General features: G+C 50.7%; 1 pseudogene; it reads left to right on the top strand.

Moving 5' to 3' along the window:
• Positions 1 to 860: 860 nt before the first annotated feature.
• On the top strand, positions 861 to 1,013 carry LOC127054647 (uncharacterized; annotated as a pseudogene).
• Positions 1,014 to 11,567: the final 10,554 nt, after the last annotated feature.

The following is an 11,567-nucleotide window of genomic DNA, read 5'->3' as shown; positions in this document are numbered from 1 at the left end:
CTTATGAAAGGAGACTCAAAGAGCTTGGCTTGTTTAGCCTAACCAAAAGAAGGCTGAGGGGAGATAAGATTGCTCTTATAAATATATCAGAGGGATAAATATCAGGGAGGGAGAGGAATTATTTAAGCTTAGTACCAATGTGGACACAAGAACAAATGGATATAAACTGGACACTAGGAAGTTTAGACTTGAAATTAGATGAAGGTTTCTAACCGTTAGAGGAGTGAAGTTCTGGAACAGCCTTCCAAGGGGAGTAGTGGGGGCAAAAGACATATCTGGCTTCAAGACGAAGCTTGATTAGTTTATGGAGGGGATGGTATGATGGGATAGCCTAATTTTGAAAATTAATTGATCTTTGATTATTAGCAGGTAAATATGCCCGATGGTCTGTGATGGGATGTTAGATGGGGTGGGATCTGAGTTACTACAGATAATTCTTTCTTAGGGGCTGGCTGGTGAGTCTTGCCCACATGCTCAGGGTTTAGCTGATCGCCATATTTGGGGTTGGGAAGGAATTTTCCTCCAGGGCAGATTAGCAGAGGCTCTGGAGGTTTTTCGCTTTTCTCTGCAGCATGGGGCACAGGTCACTTGCTGGAGGATTCTCTGCAGCTTGAGGTCTTTAAACCACAATCTGAGGCCTTCAATAACTCAGACATAGCTTAGGGGTTTGTTACAAGAGTGGGTGGGTGAGATTCTGAGGCCTGCATTGTGCAGGCGGTCAGACTAGATGACCATAATGGTCCCTTCTGACCTTAAGTCTGTTAATCTATGGTGCAGACAAGGAACGCCCCGCTGCCAGCATGGCTTTGGCTGCCCAGGAGAAAAAGGCGCAAGCCTCCCAAAAATAAATGCCTCATGATAACTCTTAGCGGTGGATCACTCAGCTCGTGAGTCGATGAAGAATGCAACTAGCTGAGAGAATTAAAGTGAATTGCAGGACACATTGATCATCGACACTTCGAACCCACTTGTGGCCCCGGGTTCCTCCTGGGCCTACGCCTGTCTGAGTGTTGCTTGAAGGTCAATCGCCCCTCGGATGCAGTGGCAGTGGGACATGGCCCTCCTCCCCTGGTGATGGAGGGCCGTGAGCCACCCTGCCACCACCCTCTCTCGGGAGGGGAGTTCATGACTCTCCCCAACGCCTTCTTCTCCCTAAGTTCAGACCCGATGCCCCAGAGTGCCTGCTTCGGGGAGCTCATCCCATGCGCCCTGTCACCCCATCCATTTTCCTGTTGCTCCTCTATGCCCTACTCATGTGATGGGATAAGGGAGTTTCTGGGAGATGTTGTGCTGGGGGTCAGGGAACCAGGTCAGTTGTGGCTGCCGGCTCCTGGGTCCCGAGGGGATACGGGCCTGCCCCATGTGGCTGTCTGTGGCAACATGGCTGCCCGAAGGGTCCTGGTTCCCTCTCCTTTCCTGGCTTACGATGGTGCCCAGGACCAGGGCGTGGTCGGAGTGAGGACGAGACTCTCCAGGAGGAGGAGGGTGACAGAAAGTCAGGGACAGAAGGAGCTGGTGGCAGGTGCTCATGACAGTGGAAGAGAAGAGGGTTTGTGAGGGCACCCAGGTTTCGAACCTTGCCTCCATCTCCTTTGTCTGCTGCCCCTGTTGGTTGTTTTCCCTCTCCCTGGCCAATGACCTCCCACATGCACTCCTGGTGCTGTCCACCCCCATCTGCTCACCCCAGTGCCTGTGCCCATCTTGGCACATCTCTGTGCTCTCGCTCTCCTTCACACGTCCATTGGGGGGGGGCATCCACCACCCTCTCTGTGTCCCCATCCGACTGCGACATCAGATCAGACTTGGCAACTCGCTGAATTTAAGCATATTAGTCGGTGGAGGAAAAGAAACTAACCAGGATTCCCTCAGTAATGGCAAGTGAACAGAGAAGAGCCCAGCGCCAAATCCCTGTCCTATGGTGGGGCATGGGAAATGTGGCATACAGAAGACCCACTCCCCACGTGCCACTCTCAGGGGCCCAAGTCCTTCTGATCGAGGCACAGTTCATGGACGGTGTGAGGCCAGTAGTGGCTCCTGGTGCACCAGGACCGAGTCTTCTTGGAGTCGAGTTGCTGGAGAATGCAGCCCAAAGCTGGTGGTAAACTCCATCTAAGGCTAAATACTGGCACAAGACTTGTAGTCAACAAATACCATAAGAGAAAGTTGAAAAGAACTTTGAAGAGAGAGTTCAAGAAGGCGTGAAACCGTTAAGAGGTAAATGAATGGGGTCCGCACAGTCTGCCCAGGGGATTCAACCCGGCAGGTTTGGTTGGCCAGCCCGGGACGATGGATCCCCCTCGCCCCCCTTTGGGGTGCGTGTGTCAGGAGGCATCCACTTCTTGGATGGCCCCAGCCCCCATCGGGTGCAGTTCCGCTGAGGCAGTGTGCTGCGACCGGCTCTGGGTCAGCTGGAAAGGCCTGGCAGGAAGGTGGCTTGCTGCTTCAAGGCAGCGAGTGTTAAAGCCCCCAGGCAGCAGCTCTCGCCGCATCATGGGGCTGAGGGAGTTGACCACTGCTGCACCTTCCCCCGTGTCCCCTCTGTCCTCCCCTCATGGGTGGTGGAGTATGGGGGCTGTGAGGGGTACAGGTTTCCCTGCTCCTAGCGTGACTGTCAACCGGGACAGACTGTCCTCAGTGTCCCCCAACTGCTCCGCACCACTGGGCGGGGAGGGCCATGCCAGGGTGCCCAGGGTCTGCGGTGATATCGGCAATCCACCTGACCCATCTTGAAACACAGACAAAGGAGTCTAACACATGCGTAACTCACAGACTCGAGTGAAAACCCATGTTGCAATGAAGATGAGGGCCGGTGCGCGCCAGCTGAGGTGGGATCCCGAGGCCACTGAGTCACGGAGGGCGCATGACTCGCCCGTCTCATCCACCCTGTTGGGGAGGTGGAGCATGAGCATACAGGCTAGGACCTGAAAGATGTTGAACTATACCTGGGCAGGGCGATGCCAGAGGAAGCTCTGGTGGCGGTCTGTAATGGTCCTGACATGCAAACCAGTTGTCTGACCTGGTTATAGGGGCATAAGACTAATCGAACCATCTAGTAGCTGGTTCCTGCTGAAGGTTTCTTCAGGATAGCTGGCACTCATTCGTCTCCACAGTTTTATCTGGTAAAGTGAATGATTAGAGGTCTTGGGGACGAAATGATCTCAACCTATTCTCAAACTTTAAATGGATAACAAGCCTGGCTCACTGGCGTGGAGCCGGCCGTGGAATGCAAATGCCTAGTGGGCCACTTTTGGTAAGCAGAACTGGCCCTGAGGGGTTGAACTGAATGCCGGGTTAAGGCACCCAATGCCGCTGCTCATCAGACCCCAGAAAAGGTGTTGGTTGATCTAGACAACAGGATGGTGGCCATGGAAGTTGGAATCCACTAAGGAGCGTGTAACAACTCACTTGCTGAATCAACTAGCCCTGAAAATGGATGGCACTGGAGTGTCAGGCCCATACCCAGCCATCGCCAGCAATGAGAGCAGTGGGGGCTATGCTGCGACAAGTAGGAGGGCTGCTGTGGTGGTGCACCTAGAAGCCTAGGGCGCAGGCCGAAGTGGAGCCGCTGCAGGTGCAGATCTTGATGGTAGTAGCAAATATTCAAATGAGAACTCTGAAGGACGAAGTAGAGAAGGGTTCCATGTGAATAGCAGTTGAACATGGGTCAGTCGATCCTAAGAGATAGGTGAGTGCCATTCCGAAGGGATGAGCGATGGCCTCCGTTGCCCTCAGCAGATCAAAAGGGAGTTGGGTTCTGATCCCCGAATCTGGAGTAGTGGAGATGGATGCCATGAGGTGTCCAGTGCGATAACACAACCAACCCCAGAGATGCCGGTGGGAGCCCTGGGGAGAGCTCTCTTTTCTTTGTGAAGGGCAGTGTGCCCTGGAATGGGTTTGCCCTAGGAGAGGGGCCCAAGCCTTGGAAAGAGTTGCGGTTCCGGCCCTTGAAAATCCAGGGGAGATGGTGTAACTCTCACGCCGGCCCATATCCATATCCACAGCAGGTCTCCAAGGTGAACGGCCTCTGATATGTTAGGACAATGTAGGTAAGGGAAGTCGGCAAGCCGGATCTGTAACTTTGGGATAAGGAGTGGCTCTAAGGGCTGGGTTGGTCAAGCTGGGGTGTGAAGCGAGTCTGGGCGCGAGCTGCAACTGGACGAGGTGCCATCCTCTCCTGGGGTGCAGCGGCAACTCTGGACATGAGCTGGGCCCTTCCTCTGGATCACCCCAGCTGCAGCAGGCATTGCTCGCCTCTCCCCCTCTGCAGGGTTAGGGGAGTCCAGCATTCCACCTCGGCCAGCGCCTAGCAGCTGACTTAGAACTAGTGCAGACCAGGGGAATCCGACTGTGTAATTAAAAAAAAGCATCGCGAAGGTCCACGGTGGGTGTTTTTGCCTAGCGTGCTGAATGTCAAAGTGAAGAAATTCAATGAAGCACGGGTAAATGGCGGAAGTAAATATGACTCTCCTAAGTGTTCTACTTGGGGGGGTCAGGCTCTTGAGGCACAAAGAAGCAGCTTCGTTGTTGGGGGGTTGACTCCTCCCGAGTGGTGAGGGCTCTGGCTGGAGAAGGAGGTTCCACTTATCCTCTTGAGGTTCACTGATTCTCTCACTAGTCTGAACCTTTTAGGGGGAAAGGATTTGCCTCCCTGTGGACAGGACTGGGCCCCTGGAAGTCTGGAAAAAAAATTTCCCGACGCCAGAGGGGGGGCTCTGATGGCCAGCCCAGGCCCCAGAACTTGTAAAGGAAAAAAGGATTGGGCCCACGAGAGATGGGGGCAGAAGCCCTGATCAGAGTAACGACTTTCTCTTCAAAAACGAGGAGGCTGGTGGCACCCTAAAAAGTAACAGATTTATTTGGGCATAACCTTTCGTGGGTAAAAAAACCCATTTCTTTCTCTTTGTTCATATTTTTTTCCAACCAGTCTCTTCCAAATGATGAAAATAGAACCTAAAGGCTTTAATATGTACATTCCATGTGAAATTTGTCACATGCAGTGTTTCTCTTTCATTGTAGTTTCCACAAACCAATCTTTTCCAAATGATCAGGACAGAATCCTAATTGTTGTTCTAATTGGTATCTTAAGGCTGTCACATAATATATCACTGGAAAACTGATAACTCACAGTTCATTAATATTCTTGTATGATGTATATCCGGTTAATCTACTAGGATTATACAACTATGCTGGAATTATGACTAAAATGTGTCTAAACCGGGCATGTCGGGGGGGGAGAAGCATTGATAAACAGGTTTTCCAGATAAAGGACTGCAGTTCCACCTGCTTGACTGTGTCTCCCATGTAAATTGAGCAAGGTGTGATCAAAGAAAAAGAAAAGTACATTTTCATGCCAGACAAACAAAGCCAAGGGGGGTATGGAGACTGCTTCTCCAGGAAGCCTTCCTGCCTCTTGAAGCAAGGTCAATGAAATGTGGGAGAGATACTTTTCAAAGGTTTACGTGACTATAAAGAGAGAAGCAGAGAACCCTTATGTTAACCTTCGCCTGAGGACACAAAGAAAACCAGTCCCTTGGACTCTAGTGGGATCCTTAAGATACCAATTAGAACAACAGTGAACTGGGGTACACTGGACTGGTCAGGCCAGCTGATACTCACCGCTATATACCAGGAAGTCCCTTGCCTTCTGGCAAGGAATGATCTTAGGGCCACACTGTGTGTAATTACTGGCCTGTAAGTAAGATATCAATCCCAGGCAAGATAATGGAGCATCTGATGAGAGACTCAGTTAATAAAGAATGAAATAGTATACTATAATTAATGCTAAACATGACACGTTTATGTAAAATAGATCCTGTCAAACTAATTTGATCTCTCTCTCTCTTTGATGAGATTACAAGTTTGGTTTATAGATATACCTTTCTAAAAGATCTGCTCCAGGATTTATGTTGGGGAAGTTCTATGGTCTGTGTTATTTGGGTTCGTCTAGTAGGATGGTATCCAGTAATCCCATAGTGGAGTGTACTGTGTGCTTTGGGGCTGTAGTTTAATGAGGATCTCTGCACAGTGATCACACACAATGTTCCCTCTAATTTTTTCCAACCACGTACAGAATTAATGTTGTTATGTGAGGTAATGTGCGGATGTGCGCCCTCAGTAGAAACAAAAAACCTAGATATAATATGTATATATTTAAAAGTTACCGTAGAGCTAATTACTCCAGCCAGGACAGGTTAGGCATTTTAGAACTCACTTCTCAAAGAATTAAATTTAAGCGTAAGGAAAAAATAAAAATGATGAAATGCATAGACGAGTCTAAAAACTAAAATAACACTCTAAAAGAATAAAATTACAGCGAATATATGTGCATTGCAGAAAGTGATAACAACAATAATACAAATATGTGTTGGGAGGTGAGTGTGAAAGGCTCTGTGTGTGTGACAGAGAGCAAGGGAGACACAGAGACTGTGTGTGTGAGAGAGAAATAGAGTGGGAGCATGCTGGCTGCTGGGGAAGTCTCTGAGAGACCGTGCACTGTTTCTTTAAGGCACTCACTCACTGCCTGAAGGCTCATTCAGACCTCAGACTGCAGCAGCTCTCCTGCTCCTGAGCCCTGTCCCCTCTTCCCCCTGCTCTGTGGAGAAGGGGTACAGGGGCAGGGAAGGGGGACACCCTGACATCAGCACCCCTCCCCCCTGTCACGGAGTCCCGGGCGATGCTCTGGAACTGCTCCCCACCAAGCCAGTCAGGACTTTGGGGAGCTTCCTCTCCCTTGAAGCAGACTTGTTCAGGGCAAGAAGCTCACACGTCTTCACCTCTGGGTCTCTCCTTGGAGCATTCAGCATCCTCTGCCCCTCCGTGCGCTTCCCACAGCGAGCCCACCCCAGCGGGGTCCTGGGGAAGCCACAGGGTCCTGCCCCTCCACTTCGCAGTCAGACATGACTGTCAGCCAGTCAGTAACACAGAGGTTTATTTGATGACAAGAACAGGGTCTAAAACAGAGCTTGTAGATACAGCCAACCAGACCCCCTCGGCCAGGTCCATTCTGGGGGGCAGTGAGCCAGACCCCCACGTCTGCACTTCACTCCTCATCCCCAGCCAGCTCCAGACTAACAACCCCCTCCAGCCCCTCCTGTCTGCTCAGTTCCTTTCCCAGGCCACCTGATCTCTTTGTCTCCAACACCTTCAGTTGGCACCTTTGCAGAGGAGGGGCCCAGGCCATCAGTTGCTAGGAGACAGAGTGTCAGGCATTTAGGTGCACTGGCCCTTTGCTCTGCAGCAATCACACACCCTTATTCCACCACCTAGATACTTAAGAACTGCATAGGGGACACTGAGGCACCAACATAGTATTCAGAGAAAACATTAAGAACATTCCCAGTTCGCCACACCCCCACTCTGCAGAGCCAGCAGGAGAGTCCCAAGAGCAGCTGGCCAGGGGCTCCAAGGCAGAGGACAAGAGCAACATGGCTACAAAGCAGTGTGTGGGGGGGGGGCGGACACCTGTACACATGCAACTCTGCTGATGAAGTGCATGGTCCTTGATTCACTCCTGGATGGCCGTGCAACTGCGCATCTTAGAGGGGAACACAGATCACACAACACTGCCTCACAATGAATAAGTACCATGTAACACTGTGTGTCTGGGCTCTGAGGCAAGCCCTGGGGCAGCTGGGATTAAAAGGGAAAACACCTTCATCAACTAACTGCTTTGGCTGAGTCAGGCACTCCCAGCACAGGAAAGAAGCTCCTTCTTAGCTCACTTAGCAGATCAGCTGGAGTTAACTGGAGTTTGGAAGTATCATGTTCGCCTTCACGAGTTCACTGGGTCAGGGGTTTCATCATTACTGGGGAGATGGACATAAACTGACCCTCCACTGCAGCCTCCCCAACCCCCACAGCAGATCCAGGGTCAGGGTGGGGCATTAATTTGATCCAGTCTCTCTCCAGAAAGCAAGTGCATAGAGCCCTGTATCTAAGCCCTCGATTGCAGTTTGCAGCACTCACAGTCATTGGGTACCAAGGAACTTGGAGTACCCAGTGCCTGGGTCTGGCACCTCCCTGCACCCACATCAGTGATGGGAGAGTCTGAAATTAGGCACTTGGTGTAGCCTCAGTGAGACTTTGTTTGTGAGCAATAGGAGAATGGGGGAGGACAGGCAGATGGTGTGTGCGGGGAGGACCAAGGTTTGGAGGCAGGGGCAGTGATTGGCAACAGGGATGGGGTAGAAGGACTGTGATAGAGCCATGCAACCTGACCCAAATCTGGCTACAAGTGTTGAGTCAGTGGGAAAACAATCAGCCCCTCTCAGGTTTGTGTCAGCTCAGCTCTCCTACTCTTCCTGCCTGTAGGTTTCCTGTGGTTGCATACCTGTTCCTGCTGGCCGCTACTACCTCACTGGGCTACGTGTGCTGCAGAGTGTGCGTGCAGGGGAGTCACATTGCCTCGCACACCTCAGCACACACACAGGGTATAGGGAGAAGTTCCCATGTGGAGTCTCTGATGTTTGTTAAGGGATGAGCGCTGATTGAAGCTTTTCCCACACTTAGCACATTGTGTACGGTCTCTCACCAGTGTGAATTTTCTGTTATCTAATGCGGGTTGAGCTATCACTGAAGCTTTTCTCACACTCAGTACATGTATAGGGTCTCTCTCCTGTGTGGATTCTCTTGTGCATGATAAGGGCTGATATCTGACTGAAGCTTTTCCCGCACTCACAGCACATGTGTGTGTGTGGGAGGGGCCTTACCTGTGTGGAGTCTCAGATGTGTGCTCATGGTTGCCTATTGAAACTTTTCCTGCACGAAGAGCACATGTAGGGTGTCTCACCAGTGTGGTTTCTCCAATGGGTGATAAGGTTTGATCTGTATTTGAAGCTTTTCCCGCACTCAGAGCTTGTGTAGAGTGTCTCTCCCATGTTGATTCTCTCATGTCTGATAAGGTCTGAGTGGCTACTGAAGTTTTTCTCTGGCCTGAGCTGTCTCTCATAGGCATCTGACTGTGCACAACTCCAGGAAATGTTCCCTTTGGATCTTCCTGGCAATGGCTCCTGTGGTTGTCAGATTCATGGGCAGAACACCTGAAACACCTGTAAGCTGTCTTCCAGCACATAAGGGAGGCAGGATTAACCATGAAGGCCAAGAAGTGTCAAATAGGCCTAAACAGGGTACCTTGGACACCAGGTGGGTCAAGGAACTATCAACACCCTACAGGCTAAAGTAAATGCTATTCAAAATTGGCCTGTCCCTAAGCCAAAGAAACAGGTCCAATTCTTCTTGGGCTTGGCCAGGTATTACAGATGATTTGTATCACACTACTGGTGTCACTAGTGCCACCCCACTGACAAACCTAACCAGGAAAAAACAGCCAAATACAGTTCAGTGGACTGAGAAGTGTCAGAAAGCCTTTAATCAGCTTACTTCTGACCCGATACTAAGGGCTCTGAATTTTGACCAACCCTTCATGGTAACCACAGATGCGTCTGAGCAAGGTGTAGGAGCAGTTTTAATGCAGGAAGGCCCAGATTGACAATTCCATCCAGTATTACTCAAATTGTGGGTCCGGTTCCCTCTAATTTTTCCCACTTATGTGTGGAATGAATTTTTATATGTTCACCAATATGGAGGTGACGGGGGTCAAGGGGTTTGGCGTGTGGGAGGGGGCTCAGGGCTGGGGCAGAAGGTTGGGATGTGGGTTGGTGAGGGCTCCGGCTTGGGGTGTGGGCTCTGGGGTGGGGCCAGGGATGAGGGGCTCAGGGCTGGGGCAGAGGGTTGGGGTGCATCTGGGTGCAGGCTCTGGCTGGGGGGTGTAGGCTCTGGGGTGGGGTCAGGGCTGAGGAGAGTGGGGTGTGGGAGGAGGCTTAGGACTGGGGCAGAGGGTTGGGGTGCGTGGGTGTGGGCTCTGTGGTGGGGCCCAGGATGAGGGGTTTGGGGTACAGGCTGGCCTAGGCTACAGTGGGGAGAGAGGACTCCTCCAAGCTCTCTCTCCCTGCAGCAGCACCTGGGCTGGGGGGGAGGGGCACCTCTCCCTGCCATGGCAGCTCTAGCGGGGTTGGGCTAGGCTGGGTCAGAGGAAGGGCCCCTCTCTCTGGCCAATGGCTTCTAGCCCCAGCCATGGCACCTCTGGTGGGCCTGGCCTGGGCAAAGGAGCTCCTCTCCTCAGCAGCTCCACAGGAGGCTGGGCCGTGACATGCTGAGGGACCTGCGTGACCTTAAATAACCTGCTGCATGGCCACGCAGCTTACAGGAAACCTAGGTTCCAACCCAAAAGGGGTGGGGGCAAGCTTATTGTAAGTGGGCATGGTATATGGTACTGCCACCCTTACTTTTGTGCTGCTGCTGGGAGTGGAGCTGCCTTCAGAGCTGGGCACCCAGCCAGCAAGCACCACTCTCTGGCTGCCCAGCTCTGAAGGCAGCTCCACCAGCAGCAGCGCAGAAGTATGGGTAGCATGGTATGGGGCGGGGGGGACATGTCACTTTTTCAGGGTGAGGGTCTTCAAAGCCTGAAATATTTTGATAGGAGATCCCAGCAAAAATGAGAACTCCTCCACTAGACCATATAGTCATTAGTGGCTGCTGCTTTCTTTCTCTCATTTCCAAGGTCCTTCCCACAAGAGAACTTAGAGTCAAAAATTCACACAATACAGCTGTCCCAGCACCTCCCTGTTCTTTGTAAGCTACCATCCCCAATACCACCATGCTCAGTGCTTTTTCATGGAAAAGGAGATGAGAATCTGTTGTAGGGGGTGCTGTGAAAAGAAAAGCAGCTGTCCAGCTCCACTCTGTTAGCCCACACAATTTAGTGATCTCCCCTGCCCCACGTCTTTTGGGTACTCAGGATGTAAGGGACCCAACTTTACCCCTCTGTGGGCTCTGGACTAACACCCATTCCCAGTGGGCTCTGCGCTTTACAGCTCTGCAGGGCCTTTTACCAGTGAAAAAGCCATACACAGTAATATCCTTAACCTCTACTTATTAAGTTACCAAAACAGAATGCACACACTAGGCATACAATGCTCACCACTCCCAATAAGGTAGATGAACTTTTCCTGGTGGCCGATCAGGGTCAGGTAGCTTTTGCATTATATGGTTGGCAGTGTGTTGAGGTCTGGCAGCTCTGATCTTGAGCTGTGTCCTGGAGTTAGGTTCCTAAAAACTTCCTTTTAGATCCCAGTTGAAATAGTTAAAACTTGGGTCCTACTTAGCTATACCTTAACTAATCATTTTAAACTAAAATACTACAAAACAGTATTTTTCATCCATTATGAAACAATTATTTAACCAATCATACCCCACCACCTTAGTTGATTTAAATCTTGCAAAATTAGTTCTGCATCAGATAGAAACCATTAAAGAACCAGACCGAAACCATACAGATAAAAAATAGAGAAGCAGGGACCATAAAGGCAAGACAATAGAAGTATAGATGTCACAATCACAGCTGTTGACAAGTGGTTTCTTGCCAGACAGAATACTATCAAATAAAGTTTTCTTTAAACATCTTAAGATCTGTTTCTTTATCTGGTGATGGTGGGTACTCTTAGGACAGGAGCACCTTCTTAACAGCCCAATATTACATCATTTTGGTGCAATAGACAGAATGTAAGGAT

Source organism: Gopherus flavomarginatus, chromosome 6 (assembly GCF_025201925.1).
Source record: "Gopherus flavomarginatus isolate rGopFla2 chromosome 6, rGopFla2.mat.asm, whole genome shotgun sequence".
NCBI classification, from domain to species: domain Eukaryota; kingdom Metazoa; phylum Chordata; order Testudines; family Testudinidae; genus Gopherus; species Gopherus flavomarginatus.
The sequence above is the reverse complement of the archived record's forward strand: the minus strand, read 5'-3'. Positions and strand labels throughout refer to the sequence as shown.